General features: G+C 38.4%; 1 protein-coding gene across 1 annotated transcript in view; it reads right to left on the bottom strand.

The window, feature by feature from the left end:
* Positions 1 to 13,790, bottom strand: part of LOC121024772 (probable ubiquitin carboxyl-terminal hydrolase FAF-X) — a 158,557-nt gene extending 144,767 nt beyond the window's left edge. Inside the window, exon 1 of the mRNA XM_040466999.1 lies at positions 13,438 to 13,790. The gene's annotated coding sequence lies outside the window, so the exon portion shown is untranslated. The remainder of the gene's footprint in view (positions 1 to 13,437) is intronic.
* Between the last annotated feature and the right edge of the window lie 703 nt (positions 13,791 to 14,493).

The raw sequence follows: 14,493 nt of genomic DNA, 5'->3' as shown, positions 1-14,493 counted from the left end.
ACACACACACACACACACACACACACACACACACACACACACACACACACACACACACATATACATACATACATACATACATACATATATCTTTTGGCCCTCATACCCAGATGCCAAATAGCTTTACACTCTTAATTAGAGAATTTTCTATATTCCTGGAAATACAAAACAGTAGTCCACCAATTTGACAGTATCTCACACAGCTAAAAATAGGCTTACCATAAAATTCAGCAATCACACTCCTAGATACTTACGCAAATGAAAACTTATATCCACACAAAAACCCACACACAAAGGTTTGTAGCAGCCTCATTCATTTTTTGCCAAAAACTGGAAACAAGGGGTGAAAAAACTGGTACATTCATGCAACAAAATATTATTTGGTGATAGAAATGAATTATCAAACAGCAAAAAGACATGCAGAAGTTTTAAATTTATACTAAGTGAAAAAAAGCTATGTAAAAAAGCTCCATACTGTTATAATTCCAACTATATGAAAAAGGCACAGACAGTAAAACATGTAATTTGTATATGAAGTAAACATATACATAGGCAGTAAAACTTATAGTCAGTAAAAAGATAGTAGCTCTTAAGTGTTCAGGGAGCGGGAAGGAGAGATGAACAGGAGGCACACTAGGCGTTTTGAGAGACCTAAAACTATTCTATACTATACTATACTATGATAACAAATATAGGACATTATACATTTGTCATAACCCACAGAACTGTACAAAAAGTGAACCTTAATATAAACTATGGACTTTCCTTAACACTAATGTTACCAATATAGGTCCATTAATTGTGACAAATCTACAATTAATGTGCAAGAAGTGGACAACAGGAATCTTTGAGGAAGGGACTAGAGGAACTCTATTTTCCACGAGATTTTTCTGCAAACCTAAAACTGTTCTTAAAAAGTCTATTAAAATTGTAAAAGAACTTTCTGCTTGGAAAACAATTATCTTTGACAAGTAATTTAGTAAGTAACTGATCTTGTACATTCTTCAAATGAAATGGGAAATAACTTTAAACCTACAAATTCTAATTTATACTATGGTGAATATTAAGAGACAACACACATAAACCGAAGCTTCATGAAATTCCCAAAACTTTTACAGTGTGAAGGGAGCCTTGAAACCAAAAGGTCTGAGGACTGCAAGCTTAAGAAATAAAACATACAGGGTCACTGGGGTGATTCATGGGTTAAAGCCCACATCGGACTTTCTGCTGTCAAGCCTAACACCACACCATAGAGCCTGTTTCAGATTCTCTGTCCCACCAACCCTCTCTTCTGCTTGCGTGCTTGACTCTCCCCAAGATAAATAAATATATACATTAAAAAAATCTCTTCTTAACGTAATAAAGAAACAACAACAAAGAATTCAGATAAAATGTTATCTAAAGTCATCAACTCCAAACTTTAATCACTGCTTATCTCAATTCTTCATAGGAGTGAAACTAAAATTCCTCTTAAAATTATTTTCACCAGAAGGCTCTAATAATCTTTAGCAGTATTAATACTGTTACTTGTTAACAAGGATATTCTCAAGATGGAAGATATCATTTGCCCCAAAAAGCTGAAGCAGCACTACAGAAATAGCAACAAGGCAACAAACTGAGGTTGTCTGCCCCAAGTCATTAAGTTTTTGATAGACACAGGATACTTCAGCTCCAGTCAAGCCCTCGATGGATGACTGCTATCTACTGCATCATGAATGCAATCTCTAGGAGACCCTAAACTAGAACTATCAGTTGCCAAATTTTGTGATATTCTGTTATTCCACTCAGTAACAGGAAAAGTCCAAGTGACATCAGGGGCACCTCTGCCAGACCACAGCAGCCCTATGAATCTCAATGCTTAATTTAATTTCTTAAAACAGGTCCCCAAACATTGTTTACCCAAACAGCTAAAAATGTCTCAGTTCTATAGGAACCTGATTTACCTGCAACCTAACCTCCATAGTCACCAGAATTTCCAACATCTCTACAAAACAGATTTCATAGTATCTCTTTCCCCTAAAAGTAAAAGGCCCATTTCACTGTTTAAAAATAAATGTAACTACCTTAACATGGCACATGAAATAACTTCTAATCTCACTCAAATGAGCTTTCTAGCTTCATCCCATAATTCCCAGTGTTCTTTCCATATTCCACTACTAGTCTTTTCCTAAATATACCACACACTTCCATTCTTCAGTCTCAAATGTTTATTCTCCCTGGAAGTCCTTGACCAAATCTGTACAGCCACCCAAATCCTACAGCTTTAAGGACAAGCAAACAGTATACAACCTGAAATGGAAATGATTTCCTTCACATCTTCTACTATTCTACTTTTTATACCTCTATTTTAATACAGCACTTACTATCTGGCCCATTAGATTTACAGTCTAAAGAGGAAATTAGTCATACATCTCCCAGAGACTAGCATGGTATTAAATCAATGAACACAATTCAAGAACAATCATTTAGTTCAAGTCTGTGAGGTTCAAGTCTGTAACTTCAGTGAGGTTAAATAACTTGCTCACTAGTTGACTGAGGACCTATGGCAATAGGTCTCTTAATCATCATAACACTTTGTATTAACCACCACATTCCCTCAACCAATCCCATACGATCATTAAAAATTGAGCCTCACTTCAGAAACCAACTTCATTCAAGAGACATCCCAGAAAAATCTACAAGTTGCATGTATAATGGCACTGTTTTAGATTCTGTAACAATTAATAAATCTAACTTATCAATCAATATTACTGTGATAAATTTAGAGTCTGTAATGATTCTTTAGAGCCTATGTAATCACTGCACAAATGTTGGTAAGTAAGCAAAACTGAAGTATTCAATGGCACCTACTAAGCAAAAGACTATCAAGTACAAATGTACTGAAAATACAAAATTATGAAAGGTATCAAAAAGAAACAGAAAACACTGAATTCAGTAGACAAAGTGCTACTGGAGTTCAAATAAAGTAGCTGAAGATGACATAGGAAGTCAGGAGTGTATATCAGACCTGAGAAGGGAAGACACTTGAACAGAAAAACAAGAGTCAGGAAAAGTAACAGGAAACATCAGGACATTCACATCAATGACAGATAGTTCAGTTAAATGCAAGAATAAATAGGGGCGCCTGGGTGGCTCAGTCGGTTAAGTGTCTGATTTCAGTTCAGGTCATGATCTCATGGTCCGTGAGTTTGAGCCCCACGTCGGGCTCTGTGCTGACAGCTCAGAGCCTGGAGCCTGCTTCACATTCTGTGTCTCCCTCTCTCTCTGCCCCTCCCCTGCTCATGCTCTGTCTCTCTCTGTCTCAAAAATAAATAAAAAAATATTTTTAAAAAATGCAAGAATAAATAACCATAAAAAACTACATGGAAGCTGTGTCAAAATAACTTCATTCTAGTGGAATTAGCATGGTAAGAATTTTGAAGAGTATTTGGGAAGAGGAGAAACAGAAAAGGAGGTACACTTGAGGAATCTGTGGTGCCATGTAGCTGAAAGGAAGCCAAGGAAGTTTCCCATGATTCTCTTTTCATTACTAATTTCCCCACTAAGCCTGCATTGAGGATTATTATAACAGCAACTCAATCTCAACAGCTGATATTTATGTGTCTCACATTATAAATACCCCCTCATATGTGGCAAAGGATACATTCTTTGGACACTACTACTTTAGGATTCTTTACACTCAATCCTTCTCCCTTTAGTTCACCACATACACATCTATGGAACACAAGTCTAATAAAAAAGGTATGAACCTGGGATACCTGGGGCGGCTCAGCTGGTTAGGTGTACAACTTCAGCTCAGGTCATGTTCTCACAGCTCGTGAGTATGAGCTCCGCATTGGGCTCTGTGCTGTCAGCTCAAAGCCTGGAGCCTGCTTCAGATTCTATCTGTCCCTGCCCTGCTTTTGCTTTGTCTCTCTCTCTCTCTCTCTCTCAAAAATAAATGTTAAAAAAATATATTAAAACAATGACCTTAATGAAATACCAATAATCCCGTAGATGAAGTTTTCTCAACTTTAGCAACATAGACATTTTGGATCAGATAACTTTGGGAAGGCTGATGGGCAGAGAGAGAAGATACTAACTTGCTTGGTTCTGTGTACTGTCTGTCAGATGTTAACACCATCCTTGTTCTTTTTTTTTTCAACGTTTATTTATTTTTGGAACAGAGAGAGACAGAGCATGAACGGGGGAGGGGCAGAGAGAGAGGGAGACACAGAATCGGAACCAGGCTCCAGGCTCCGAGCCATCAGCCCAGAGCCTGACGCGGGGCTCGAACTCACGGACCGCGAGATCGTGACCTGGCTGAAGTCGGGCGCTCAACCGACTGTGCCACCCAGGCGCCCCCCCATCCTTGTTCTTTAATGATTCACTGGCATCCACTACATGCCAACTTGCCTTTAAACACAACAACCAACACTACCTCTAGACATTGCTGAATATCCCATAAAGAAACAAGTTTAGCCCAAGTTGAGAACTACTAATATAAACTCTGATACTGAATTACATGAAATATTTAAGGAGTCATTTACTGCTTGCTAGTCTGCCTGTTTCTCATAAATGGAATAATATAATAAACCTATTAAGTGATTAAATGAGATTATTCTACATGCAAACATAATACATCTCAGTTCACAGATTAAAAAGAGAAACTAAATCTCCAAATCAGAACTGTCTCCTTAGAAAAATGAGGAAGACACCTTTTAAAAAGATTTAAAAGAGCCAGAGACCACTTTATAGTTCTATGTAAACCATCCCATAAACCTCAGTCATTAAAGATGAAAAGTAACTGACATCAAAAATCACAAGGAAAACATTCCCAAAGAAACAGTGTAAAGTTGCTAACTTGTAAGCCTAAGGCATACATGAAGAACCCAGAAAGTCAACATAAATGGAGGATATGAGAGGGGTTTTTGTTGTGTGTGTGATTTTTATGGCAGGAAATATGTTAGAAACCTATACGAAAATTAAGTTCACGAAGCTAGTTTTGAGCAGTATTTGAGGATTGGTGAAAACTATATGACACGGAAATAAGGAACATGAAAACAATGTCTCCACGGTAGAATGAACAAATGGCACATACCTAACTTCTAGGAGAACAGTAAGTAAAGGCAAAGGACATTAGAAGGGCACCTGGGTGGCTCAGTCAGTTAAGTGTACAACTTTGGCTGAGGTCATGAGCTCATAGTTCATGGGTTCGAGCCCCATGTCGTGCTCTGTGCTGACAGCTCAAACCATGGAGTCTGTTTCAGACTCTAGGTCTCTCACTCTCCCTGCCCCTTCCCCACTCACACTCTAGTTCTCTCAAAAATAAATAAACGTTTAAAAAAATTTTTTAAGGGCAAATGACATTAGAAAACCTTATTAAACTGAAATGTACTTAAACTAATGAAAATTTTGAACTTAATTTTCATTTTTTTTTTAATTTTTTTTCAACGTTTATTTATTTTTGGGACAGAGAGAGACAGAGCATGAATGGGGGAGGGGCAGAGAGAGAGGGAGACACAGAATCGGAAACAGGCTCCAGGCTCTGAGCCATCAGCCCAGAGCCCGACGTGGGGCTCGAACTCACGGACCGCGAGATCGTGACCTGGCTGAAGTCGGACGCTTAACCGACTGCGCCACCCAGGCGCCCCATCTTCTTATGTCTTTATATCATCTCTCTGTGGGTCTGTTTCTGTGTCCAAATTTCCCCTTTGTGTGACGACTGCAGCTATCCACATAATAGGGATTCCACAAGAAGGAAAAGGGGTACAAAAAGTATTTAAAGAAAAGATAACTGAAGACTTTCCAAAACTAGGGAAGAAAACAGACATCTAGGACAAGAAGCACAGAGTTCCAAACATGATGAAACCAAGGAGGCCCACACTATGACACATAATAATTTTTTTTAATATATGAAATTTATTGTCAAATTGGTTTCCATACAACACCCAGTGCTCATCCCAAAAGCTGCCCTCCTCAATACCCATCACCCACCCTCCCCTCCCTCCCATCCCCCATCAACCCTCGGTTTGTTCGCAGTTTTTAAGAGTCTCTTATGCTTTGGCTCTCTCCCACTCTAACCTCTTTCTTTTTTCCTTCCCCTCCCCCATGGGTTTCTGTTAAGTTTCTCAGGATCCACATAAGAGTGAAAACATATGGTATCTGTCTTTCTCTGTATGGCTTATTTCACTTAGCATCACACTCCCCAGTTCCATACACGTTGCTACAAAGGGCCATATTTCATTCTTTCTCATTGCCACGCAGTACTCCATTGTGTATATAAACCACAATTTCTTTATCCATTCATCAGTTGATGGACATTTAGGCTCTTTCCATAATTTGGCTATTGTTGCCAGACACTTTCCAATGCTAGAAATATCAGTGCCTTAGAGAATCTTAATCACATAGATGCCACTGAAGGAAGACATTACCCCAAAAGCACCTCAACAAAACAAATTAAAACAAAATCAGAACAGCACACATATACATGAAGACAACTAATAAGAGCACACATACTGAAGGGAAGAAGAATCATGCCAGAATACATCACCCAAACACAAATTGTGATGACTTCTCCAAAATTATTCCTAAAGCCAATACATAAAAAGAATCCCGTTCTACTATAGTTGACACTTACATTGCACTGGGGAAGGCTAAAGTTCAGAATGATTTTTTTGGTAACTTTTTTAAACTGAAAAGAGTTGCAAAAATCCCAATAGTTTAACACCATCACATTTAACTTTAATCATAGCACATTTATTGAGGCAGAATAAAATGACAGAAAACGAAAGCTGGGGGGCGCCTGGGTGGCGCAGTCGGTTAAGCGTCCGACTTCAGCCAGGTCACGATCTTGCGGTCCGTGAGTTCGAGCCCCGCGTCAGGCTCTGGGCTGATGGCTCGGAGCCTGGAGCCTGTTTCTGATTCTGTGTCTCCCTCTCTCTCTGCCCCTTCCCCCGTTCATGCTCTGTCTCTCTCTGTTCCAAAAATGAATAAACGTTGAAAAAAAAAATTAAAAAAAAAAAAAAAAAAAAAAAAAAAAAAAAAAAGAAAACGAAAGCTGGAAAAATTATCTAGCCTCATAAAATTAACTACTTAATAAAAAATAGGTTTCTGGAGAAAAGCTATCTGTGAGTTTGGGTGTGCGATTTCTGATACCACTACTAACACCAAACACTCAAAAGAAGATACTGCTGCCTAATGGCAAAATAACAAAATTACTGAATGGTGTGAGAAATTCATAATCTATTTCTAATACGTTAGGATCACCTGTTAAGTAGTAAGAATTCATCTGTGAATAGATGACTGACTGAGACACCCAGGCGCCCGTTTTAAAACATTTTTAAAGAATTAAAATCTACCAGGGTACCTGGGTGGCTCAGTCATTTGGGCATCCGACTTCGGCTCAGGTCATGATCTCACAGTCTATGAATTGGAACGTCGTGTCAGGCTCAGTGCTGACAGCTCAGAGCCTGGAGCCTGCTTCGGATTCTGTGTCTCCTTCTCTCTCTAACCCTCCCCTGCTCATGTTCTGTCTCAAAAATAAACAAAAACATTAAAAAAAAAAAAAAAAAAAGTCCAGCATATTTTGGGAGGTAAATGAAAGAGAACTTTATTCACTGCAATTTAAAATTTCTGTGGCTAACCACTTGTTATATAGCCGAATATTTAATCTTTGAAACAAAATTACAAGCCAAAATTTTTAATCAAACCTAAGCCTATTCTGAGATTTAAAGCAAGGCAAATTTCAATGTTTAAATATGTAAAAGCACATATAATCAGTGATTATAGAACATTGGCAATGACAGGTACGGTGGCTCTAATTACTACTAGTTGAGCCTATTACGTCTCAATTTTCACATCTAGCTATAGAAATATCTATGTAAAGTAATACAAAATGCTAATAAAAACATAATTAGAACTCAAATGACTTTGGTATTAAGTTATCAACATAAAAAGTAGTGTTCTGTGCACCTAGCTGGGTCAGCTGGTAGCCAGCATGAGACTCCTGATCTTGGGGTTATTAAGTCTGAGCCCTATGTTGGGTAAGGGCTTACTTAAAAATGAAATAAAAACAAAAACAAAAAAAGCCACGCTCTTATTTATCTAACAGATTTAGAACTGCATGATTAAAAATAACAACCTAGTAATTTTTATCCACAGTGATTTTAAAGATCGCTTATCTAACTCTATATCAGACAAATTAAATAGGAGGATGAGGTAATGGTGCAATGAACACTGAGTACCAGTATTATTCCAAAGTTCCCCAAGTGACTATAATGTGCTATCACGGTTGAGAAAAAAAAAACACCTCTGCATTAACCCTTTCCCAAACATTAATGTCAGGGTCTGTTCAAATAATTAAGACAATGACATTTGAGGACACAACACTGAAAGAAAAAAATGAAAGCTAAAAATCTATTACTCAAGTATTGAAAGAATGAAAAACACAAAAATCTATTAACAACTGTAATAAAGAAGTGAGAAGTAAAAATGTAATGAAGGTTAACATGAAAGTATTAACTTCATGATGGCTGCAAAAATATGTGGTTATTTTTAATACTGAAGAATTAGTGAATTAATTATGAATTCATAATTCATAATGAATTAGGATGCTTAATTTTATGTGTACTTTACCACAACTAAAAAAGTTTTGAAGGCTGTTCTCATTTGAAATAAAAAGGACAGGCATAGTTCAACAGTACAGAGTTGACAATCCTGAAATGAACCCTTAATTATAAGCCTTTTTCAACATGTCAAATAGTTCCCAACAAGGGAATCAAGACTTCATTGGAAAAGAAAGTCTTTTCAACTAACTAAAAGGACAGAATTGAATGTCCACCAGCAAAAATGAATTTAGATCTCTAATTCTTGTAATACACAAAGTTAATTCAAAATGAACTGCACACCAAAAAGTTAACTACTTTAAATATAAAATCCTTTGAGAAAACTGTAAGTGAATCTTTGTGATCTAGTTATGTAAGATTTCTTAGAAAAACCACAAACAAAAATAAAAAATTACAATAAACAATTTCAACAAAATTAAAAACACTTGCACGTCAGCAATTCCTATCAAAATAATAGCACCAGCATTCTTCACAGAACTGGAACAAACAATCCCAAAATTTGTATGGAACCAGAAGAGACCCTGGATAGACAAAGCAATCTTGAAAAAGAAAACCAAAACTGGAGGCATCACAATCTCGAGCTTCGAGCTGTAATCATCAAGACAGTAAGATACTGGCACAAAAACAGACAGTCATTACAATGGAATACATTAGAGAACCCAGAAATGGACGCACAAATGTACGGCCAACTAATCTTTGACAAAACAGGAAAGAATATCCAATGGAATAAAGACAGTCTCTTCAGCAAGTGGTGCTGGGAAAACTGGACAGCAACATGCAGAAGAATGAACCTGGACCACTTTCTTACACCACACACAAAAATAAACTCAAAATGGATAAAAGACCTAAACTTAAGACAGGAAGCCATCAAAATCCTCTAGAAGAAAGCAGGCAAAAACCTCTATGACCTTGGCCACAGCAACTTCTTACTCAACATGTCTCGGGAGACAAGGGAAAACAAAAGCAAAAAGAACTATTGGGACCTCATCAAAATAAAAACTTCTCCACAGCGAAGGAAACAATCAAAAAAACTAACAGGCAACTGGAACAGAAGAAGATATTTGCAAATGACATATCAGATAAAGGATTAGTATCCAAAATCCATAAAAGTCAACACCCAAAGAACAAATAATCCAGTGATGAAATGGGCAAAAGACATGAATAGACACTTCTTCAAAGACATCCAGATGGCCAATACGGGAAAAAATGCTCAACATCATTCATCCTCAGGGAAATACAAATTAAAACCACAATAAGATACCACCTCACACCAGTCAGAATAGCTAACATTAACAACTCAGGCAACCCCAGATGTTGGTAAGGATTCAGAGAAAGAGGATCTCTTTTGCGCTGCTGGAGGGAATGCAAACTGAGGCAGCCACTCTGGAAAACCAGTATGAAGGTTCTTAAAAAAATAAAAAAACTACTCTACAACCCAGCAATTGCACTAACAGGTATTATTCCAAGGAATACAGGTGTGCTGTTTCGAAGGGGCACATGCACCCCAATGTTTACAGCAGTGCTACTGACAATAACCAAAGTATGGAAAGAGCCGAAATGTCCATCGATGGATGAATGGAGAAAGATAATGTAGTATATTTATACAATAGGGTATTAGTCGGCAATCAAAAAGAATGAAACCTTGCCATTTGCAAGGACGTGGATCAAACTAGAGGGTATTATGCTACATGAAATTAGTCAAAGACAAATATCATTATGATTTCACTCATATGAGAAATTTAAGATACAAAACAGACAAACACAAGAGATGGGAAGCAAAAATAACAAATAAACAGTAAGGGGGCAAAACAAAAGGACTCTTAAATGTAGGGAACAAACAGGGTTGCTGGAGGGGAGGTGGGGGGGGGGAATGGGGTAAATGGCTTAGAGGCATTAAGGAATTTACTCCTGAACACTCTGCTGTACTATATGCTAACTAACTAGGATGTAAATTTAAAAAATAAGAAAAAAGAAACAATCTGCACTTCAAAGATGCCATTAAGCAAAGAGATAACATACTACTACCAGAAAATATTGCACGTCATGTCAAATAAAAGATATAACCTAAACAGAAAAAATTAGATATTAATTTTTAAAAAAGGCACAGTATGAATACACATTTCTCTAAAGATCTACAAACAGCCAGTGAGCATACATCATCATTACCCAATTGGCAAATGCAAATTAAAACCACATGATATTACTGCACATCCACTAAAGTGGGTGTAACCAAAAGTCAGGATACACACAGAGAACTACAAAACTTATAAACTGCTGGTAGGAATAACAACACTTTGGAAATGAGTTGGAAGTTTCTTAAGCTAAACATAAATTCACAATGCACCAATTTTGCTCCTAGGCATGTACCTATACTATTCATGTACCACCAAAACTTGTAATGTCCCTACCAGCTTTAGGTCCGTATTAAATAGAGCCGCAATACAGTATGAATGAATCTCAAAAACATTACCTAGGTGAAAGCAGCCAGATATAAAGAATAAATATTACATGATCACATATGAAATACTCAAGCAAATCTATAGAGATACAAAGATTAGAAATTGACTGTGGCTACAGAGGAAGGGAATAAGATAAAAGCTAATGATCAGGAGGAACTAGGGTGATGTAAAAATTTTAAAAATGGAATTGGGTACTGTTTTCCTATTTCTAAATTGAATAAAAAAGGAATAAATCTTATAGTATGTAAAAATTACACCTCAAAAAAGCTGCAGAAAAATTTACATGATAACCAAGACATAATTGCCTTTTCACTTTATAAGTGCATACCCTTTAAAGTATATATATCAAAGCAAGAAAAAGTTCTTATTAAGAAAATTATCTTTAATTCAGTGTAGGCAAAGGATGGTTTCCACATTAAATTTTGAAACAAAGGTAAAAGTATTAGAAAGCTAAAAAAAGTAAGTATCTGTTCAGCTAAATAACAACTAAATGCTTAATTTCTTGGCAAACATCCAGTTTCAATAACCATAAGCTGCATTATAAATACCTCATCAAAGAAAAAAGTCTGAAATAGATACCAAATGTTTCTTACCTATATATTGAAAATGTATTTCAGAATCCCAGAAAAAAAAAAGTATTGGTAAATACTATTTGACAATTTCTGTTCAGTAATGTGTCTTAAGGTAGAAATTACTTGTTTGCTGGTTAGTGGCTACAGAAATTACCTGTAAGTTAGACCAAGTATTTTTAGCATAAACCAATAAAAGAAAGTAAACATTAAAACAATATAATGTTACACATTCATGTAAAAACTGAATACTTAAATCTAAAAATATTATTTTTAAATTCATGAAACAAAAAAAAAAATCTCAAGTGATCCTTGGAACACTAACTGCAAGTACCTTACGCTTTCCATGTTTCCAGACACTGGAACAAAATTTTTAGTGTTTAAGTTGAAACTACAGGCATGTTTCTGAATTGAGAAAAATAATGCTGACCTCTTTGTATAACATGTTTTTCAACTTTCCAGTTTTGTTTAGGCAAAAATGACCGTTAAATTAGGACAGCAAGGAAAATATAACAGCCTACGCTCAGTTTTAAGTCACTCCAAAAATAGGGTTTAAGATAGCCACCTTAACCTATAGTTTTCTCTTATTCACAATGTAATTGGTAGTGATAAGTTGCAAGAACACATTTACCGAATGTTTCCTGATCAAAGAACCTAAACTTATTTTTTTAAAGCGTTAAGTATATAAATGTTAAGCGCATTTACAAAATGAACCTATTTCCTAGTAAGAAAATACTACAGTGTACACCCCCCTTAAAAATTACAAGATGAATAATTTAACCCACATTTACAACCGGTAAACTGAATTCAGAAACTATTTTTAAAAACTATTCAGTTGTAAAGACCTGTGGGACAAACTGCACAATGGGAATACTCAACTAGCGTAATAAAGGAAATCCACACAATAGCATAAATGGTCTCAATGAACCGTACTTTCCACAGAATACTAAATGTATTCTATAACCCCAAATTAACATTTTATAATAAAAAATCCGTATACGAAATCACAATGAGATTTTACTAACCAACTCAAAAACGCTCTTTCTACATTAAAAGCTAAAAACAAACACGTAAAAGCTAACGTGGAATCGACATTTCCGTGAAGACATCGTTCACTGTCCGTTAGCTCTCAACACTTTGAAAGAAGGGAGAAGGCAAAAACTGTCCCACGGTCTCTGGCCACTGCAGAAAGGGAAAAACGTAACCCCAATAGCCAGGAATAACTGTGGCCTAGCTGTAAATCCCAATCACTGCACCTCAGTGAGGCGTTTGATGTCGAGTCTGGCGAGGAGACCCGCTTGGGATCTTGAATCTGTACTATATAAATCCAATAATCGAGAGCGTTTATACCCGTAGTACAAATAGGGGACTACAGTAAACGTTGGGGAAGGAGGGGGTTGGGGGAGGCGTCAGAGCCGTCAGCCATTTTCCCTTACCTCCCCCAAACCGACATGATTCTAGAGCCGGCTTGGCACTCACTACCGAGCGCCTACCCTGTGCGGAGAATGGCGGGGCCGATGGGTTTGGCTAGAAAAAGAAACATACTCAAACGCCTACTCGAACGCCCCTAGTTCGTGAATTCTCTTTCAAATCCTGCTGTGGGTCCGGAAAGGAGCAGGTATTCACTGTACGACACCGTTACTTTACCCTGAAACCAGAGTATGCGAAAACAGCAAGGAGCGGCAATGCTGAATCCCAAGTCTGGCAAAAACAAAAAGAAAAACCCGCTACAGCCATGCTTGGGACTTCGGCGCTGAGGAAAAAACCACCCACTCCGTTCAACGTACGCTGTGGTTCTCTTACCTAATTTTTTCCCCCTCCGGCAGGGTCTCTCGCTGGGTTTAGATAAGCTCCAGGTGGTGCGTTCGTCTTGCGTCACCTTTTAGTCCTACTGCAAGGCTGGTTTCACCGTTCCTAGATCCAGGCCTGGTCTTTCCACCGCGACTCTTTGCTCCCGACGCCGACACCGACACCAGGTGTTGAGGCGGCCGCCTCCCGTGTGGGAGAGGCTGCAGCCGCGGCGAGCTCCCGAAAGGCCTAGTAGCCGTTTGAGCCTGAAAGGGGCTGGACTCAAGAAAGCCCCTAAAGGGCGGGGTGCGGGGAGGTTGGGACTCAGCAGTCTTCTAGGCCGGTCCTCTTCAATATGGCGGATCCGCCGAACCAAAAAAAAAAAAAACCAAAAAACCAACCCGCCGAGCCAGCGGCAACCGAACAGGCGCAGACTCCCACCAGCCCCAGCGCCAGTTAGAACCTAGAAGACCCGGGCTCTTTCCAAGTCCCGCCCCTCGGTCCTTTCCAAGTCCCGCCCCTCGGCCCTCCCCCGACTTCAGCCCAGCCTCTTTTCCCTCAGCTCTTCCGGCTTTCTCCCTTTAGCCCCACCCGTTTTCCCTTCATTTCACCGGAATTAAGAAATCCTTGCGCCAATCCGGGTGTGTCGTTCTGGTTGATAATTCTTGGTCCGGAAGGTCTGAGGTAAAAACGGGACAGATCGCAGAATAAAGGCAGCCGTCGGGTCATTAGCTGTCGCACCACCCTCAGTATGGGCTACAACGCGGCTCTCCAACCTTCTTTGGTTCTAGACCGCCTTAGGGAAAGAGCTAGGTCGAGTACGAGCCAGACTAAGGAAAAGGGGGCATATTGAAACTGGGAATCTGTTGGTACAGTGGGTGGCTTGAACGGGTGAGGCAAAATGGACAGAAGGGTAACTACATATTTAGAAGAAAGGATTAATCGCGTGTTGTGACGCAGCGGCATCGCTATGACAGTTTCACTTGCATCGCTCGGTTTTGTTTTATTTCGAATCTGCCCAGGCGGCTAATACGGATGAAAACGCCACCAGTCCTAAATTACGTAATGGAG

This window comes from Herpailurus yagouaroundi, unplaced genomic scaffold, assembly GCF_014898765.1.
Source record: "Herpailurus yagouaroundi ecotype Mexico unplaced genomic scaffold, PumYag 67120, whole genome shotgun sequence".
Taxonomy (NCBI): Eukaryota; Metazoa; Chordata; class Mammalia; order Carnivora; family Felidae; genus Herpailurus; species Herpailurus yagouaroundi.
The sequence above is the reverse complement of the archived record's forward strand: the minus strand, read 5'-3'. Positions and strand labels throughout refer to the sequence as shown.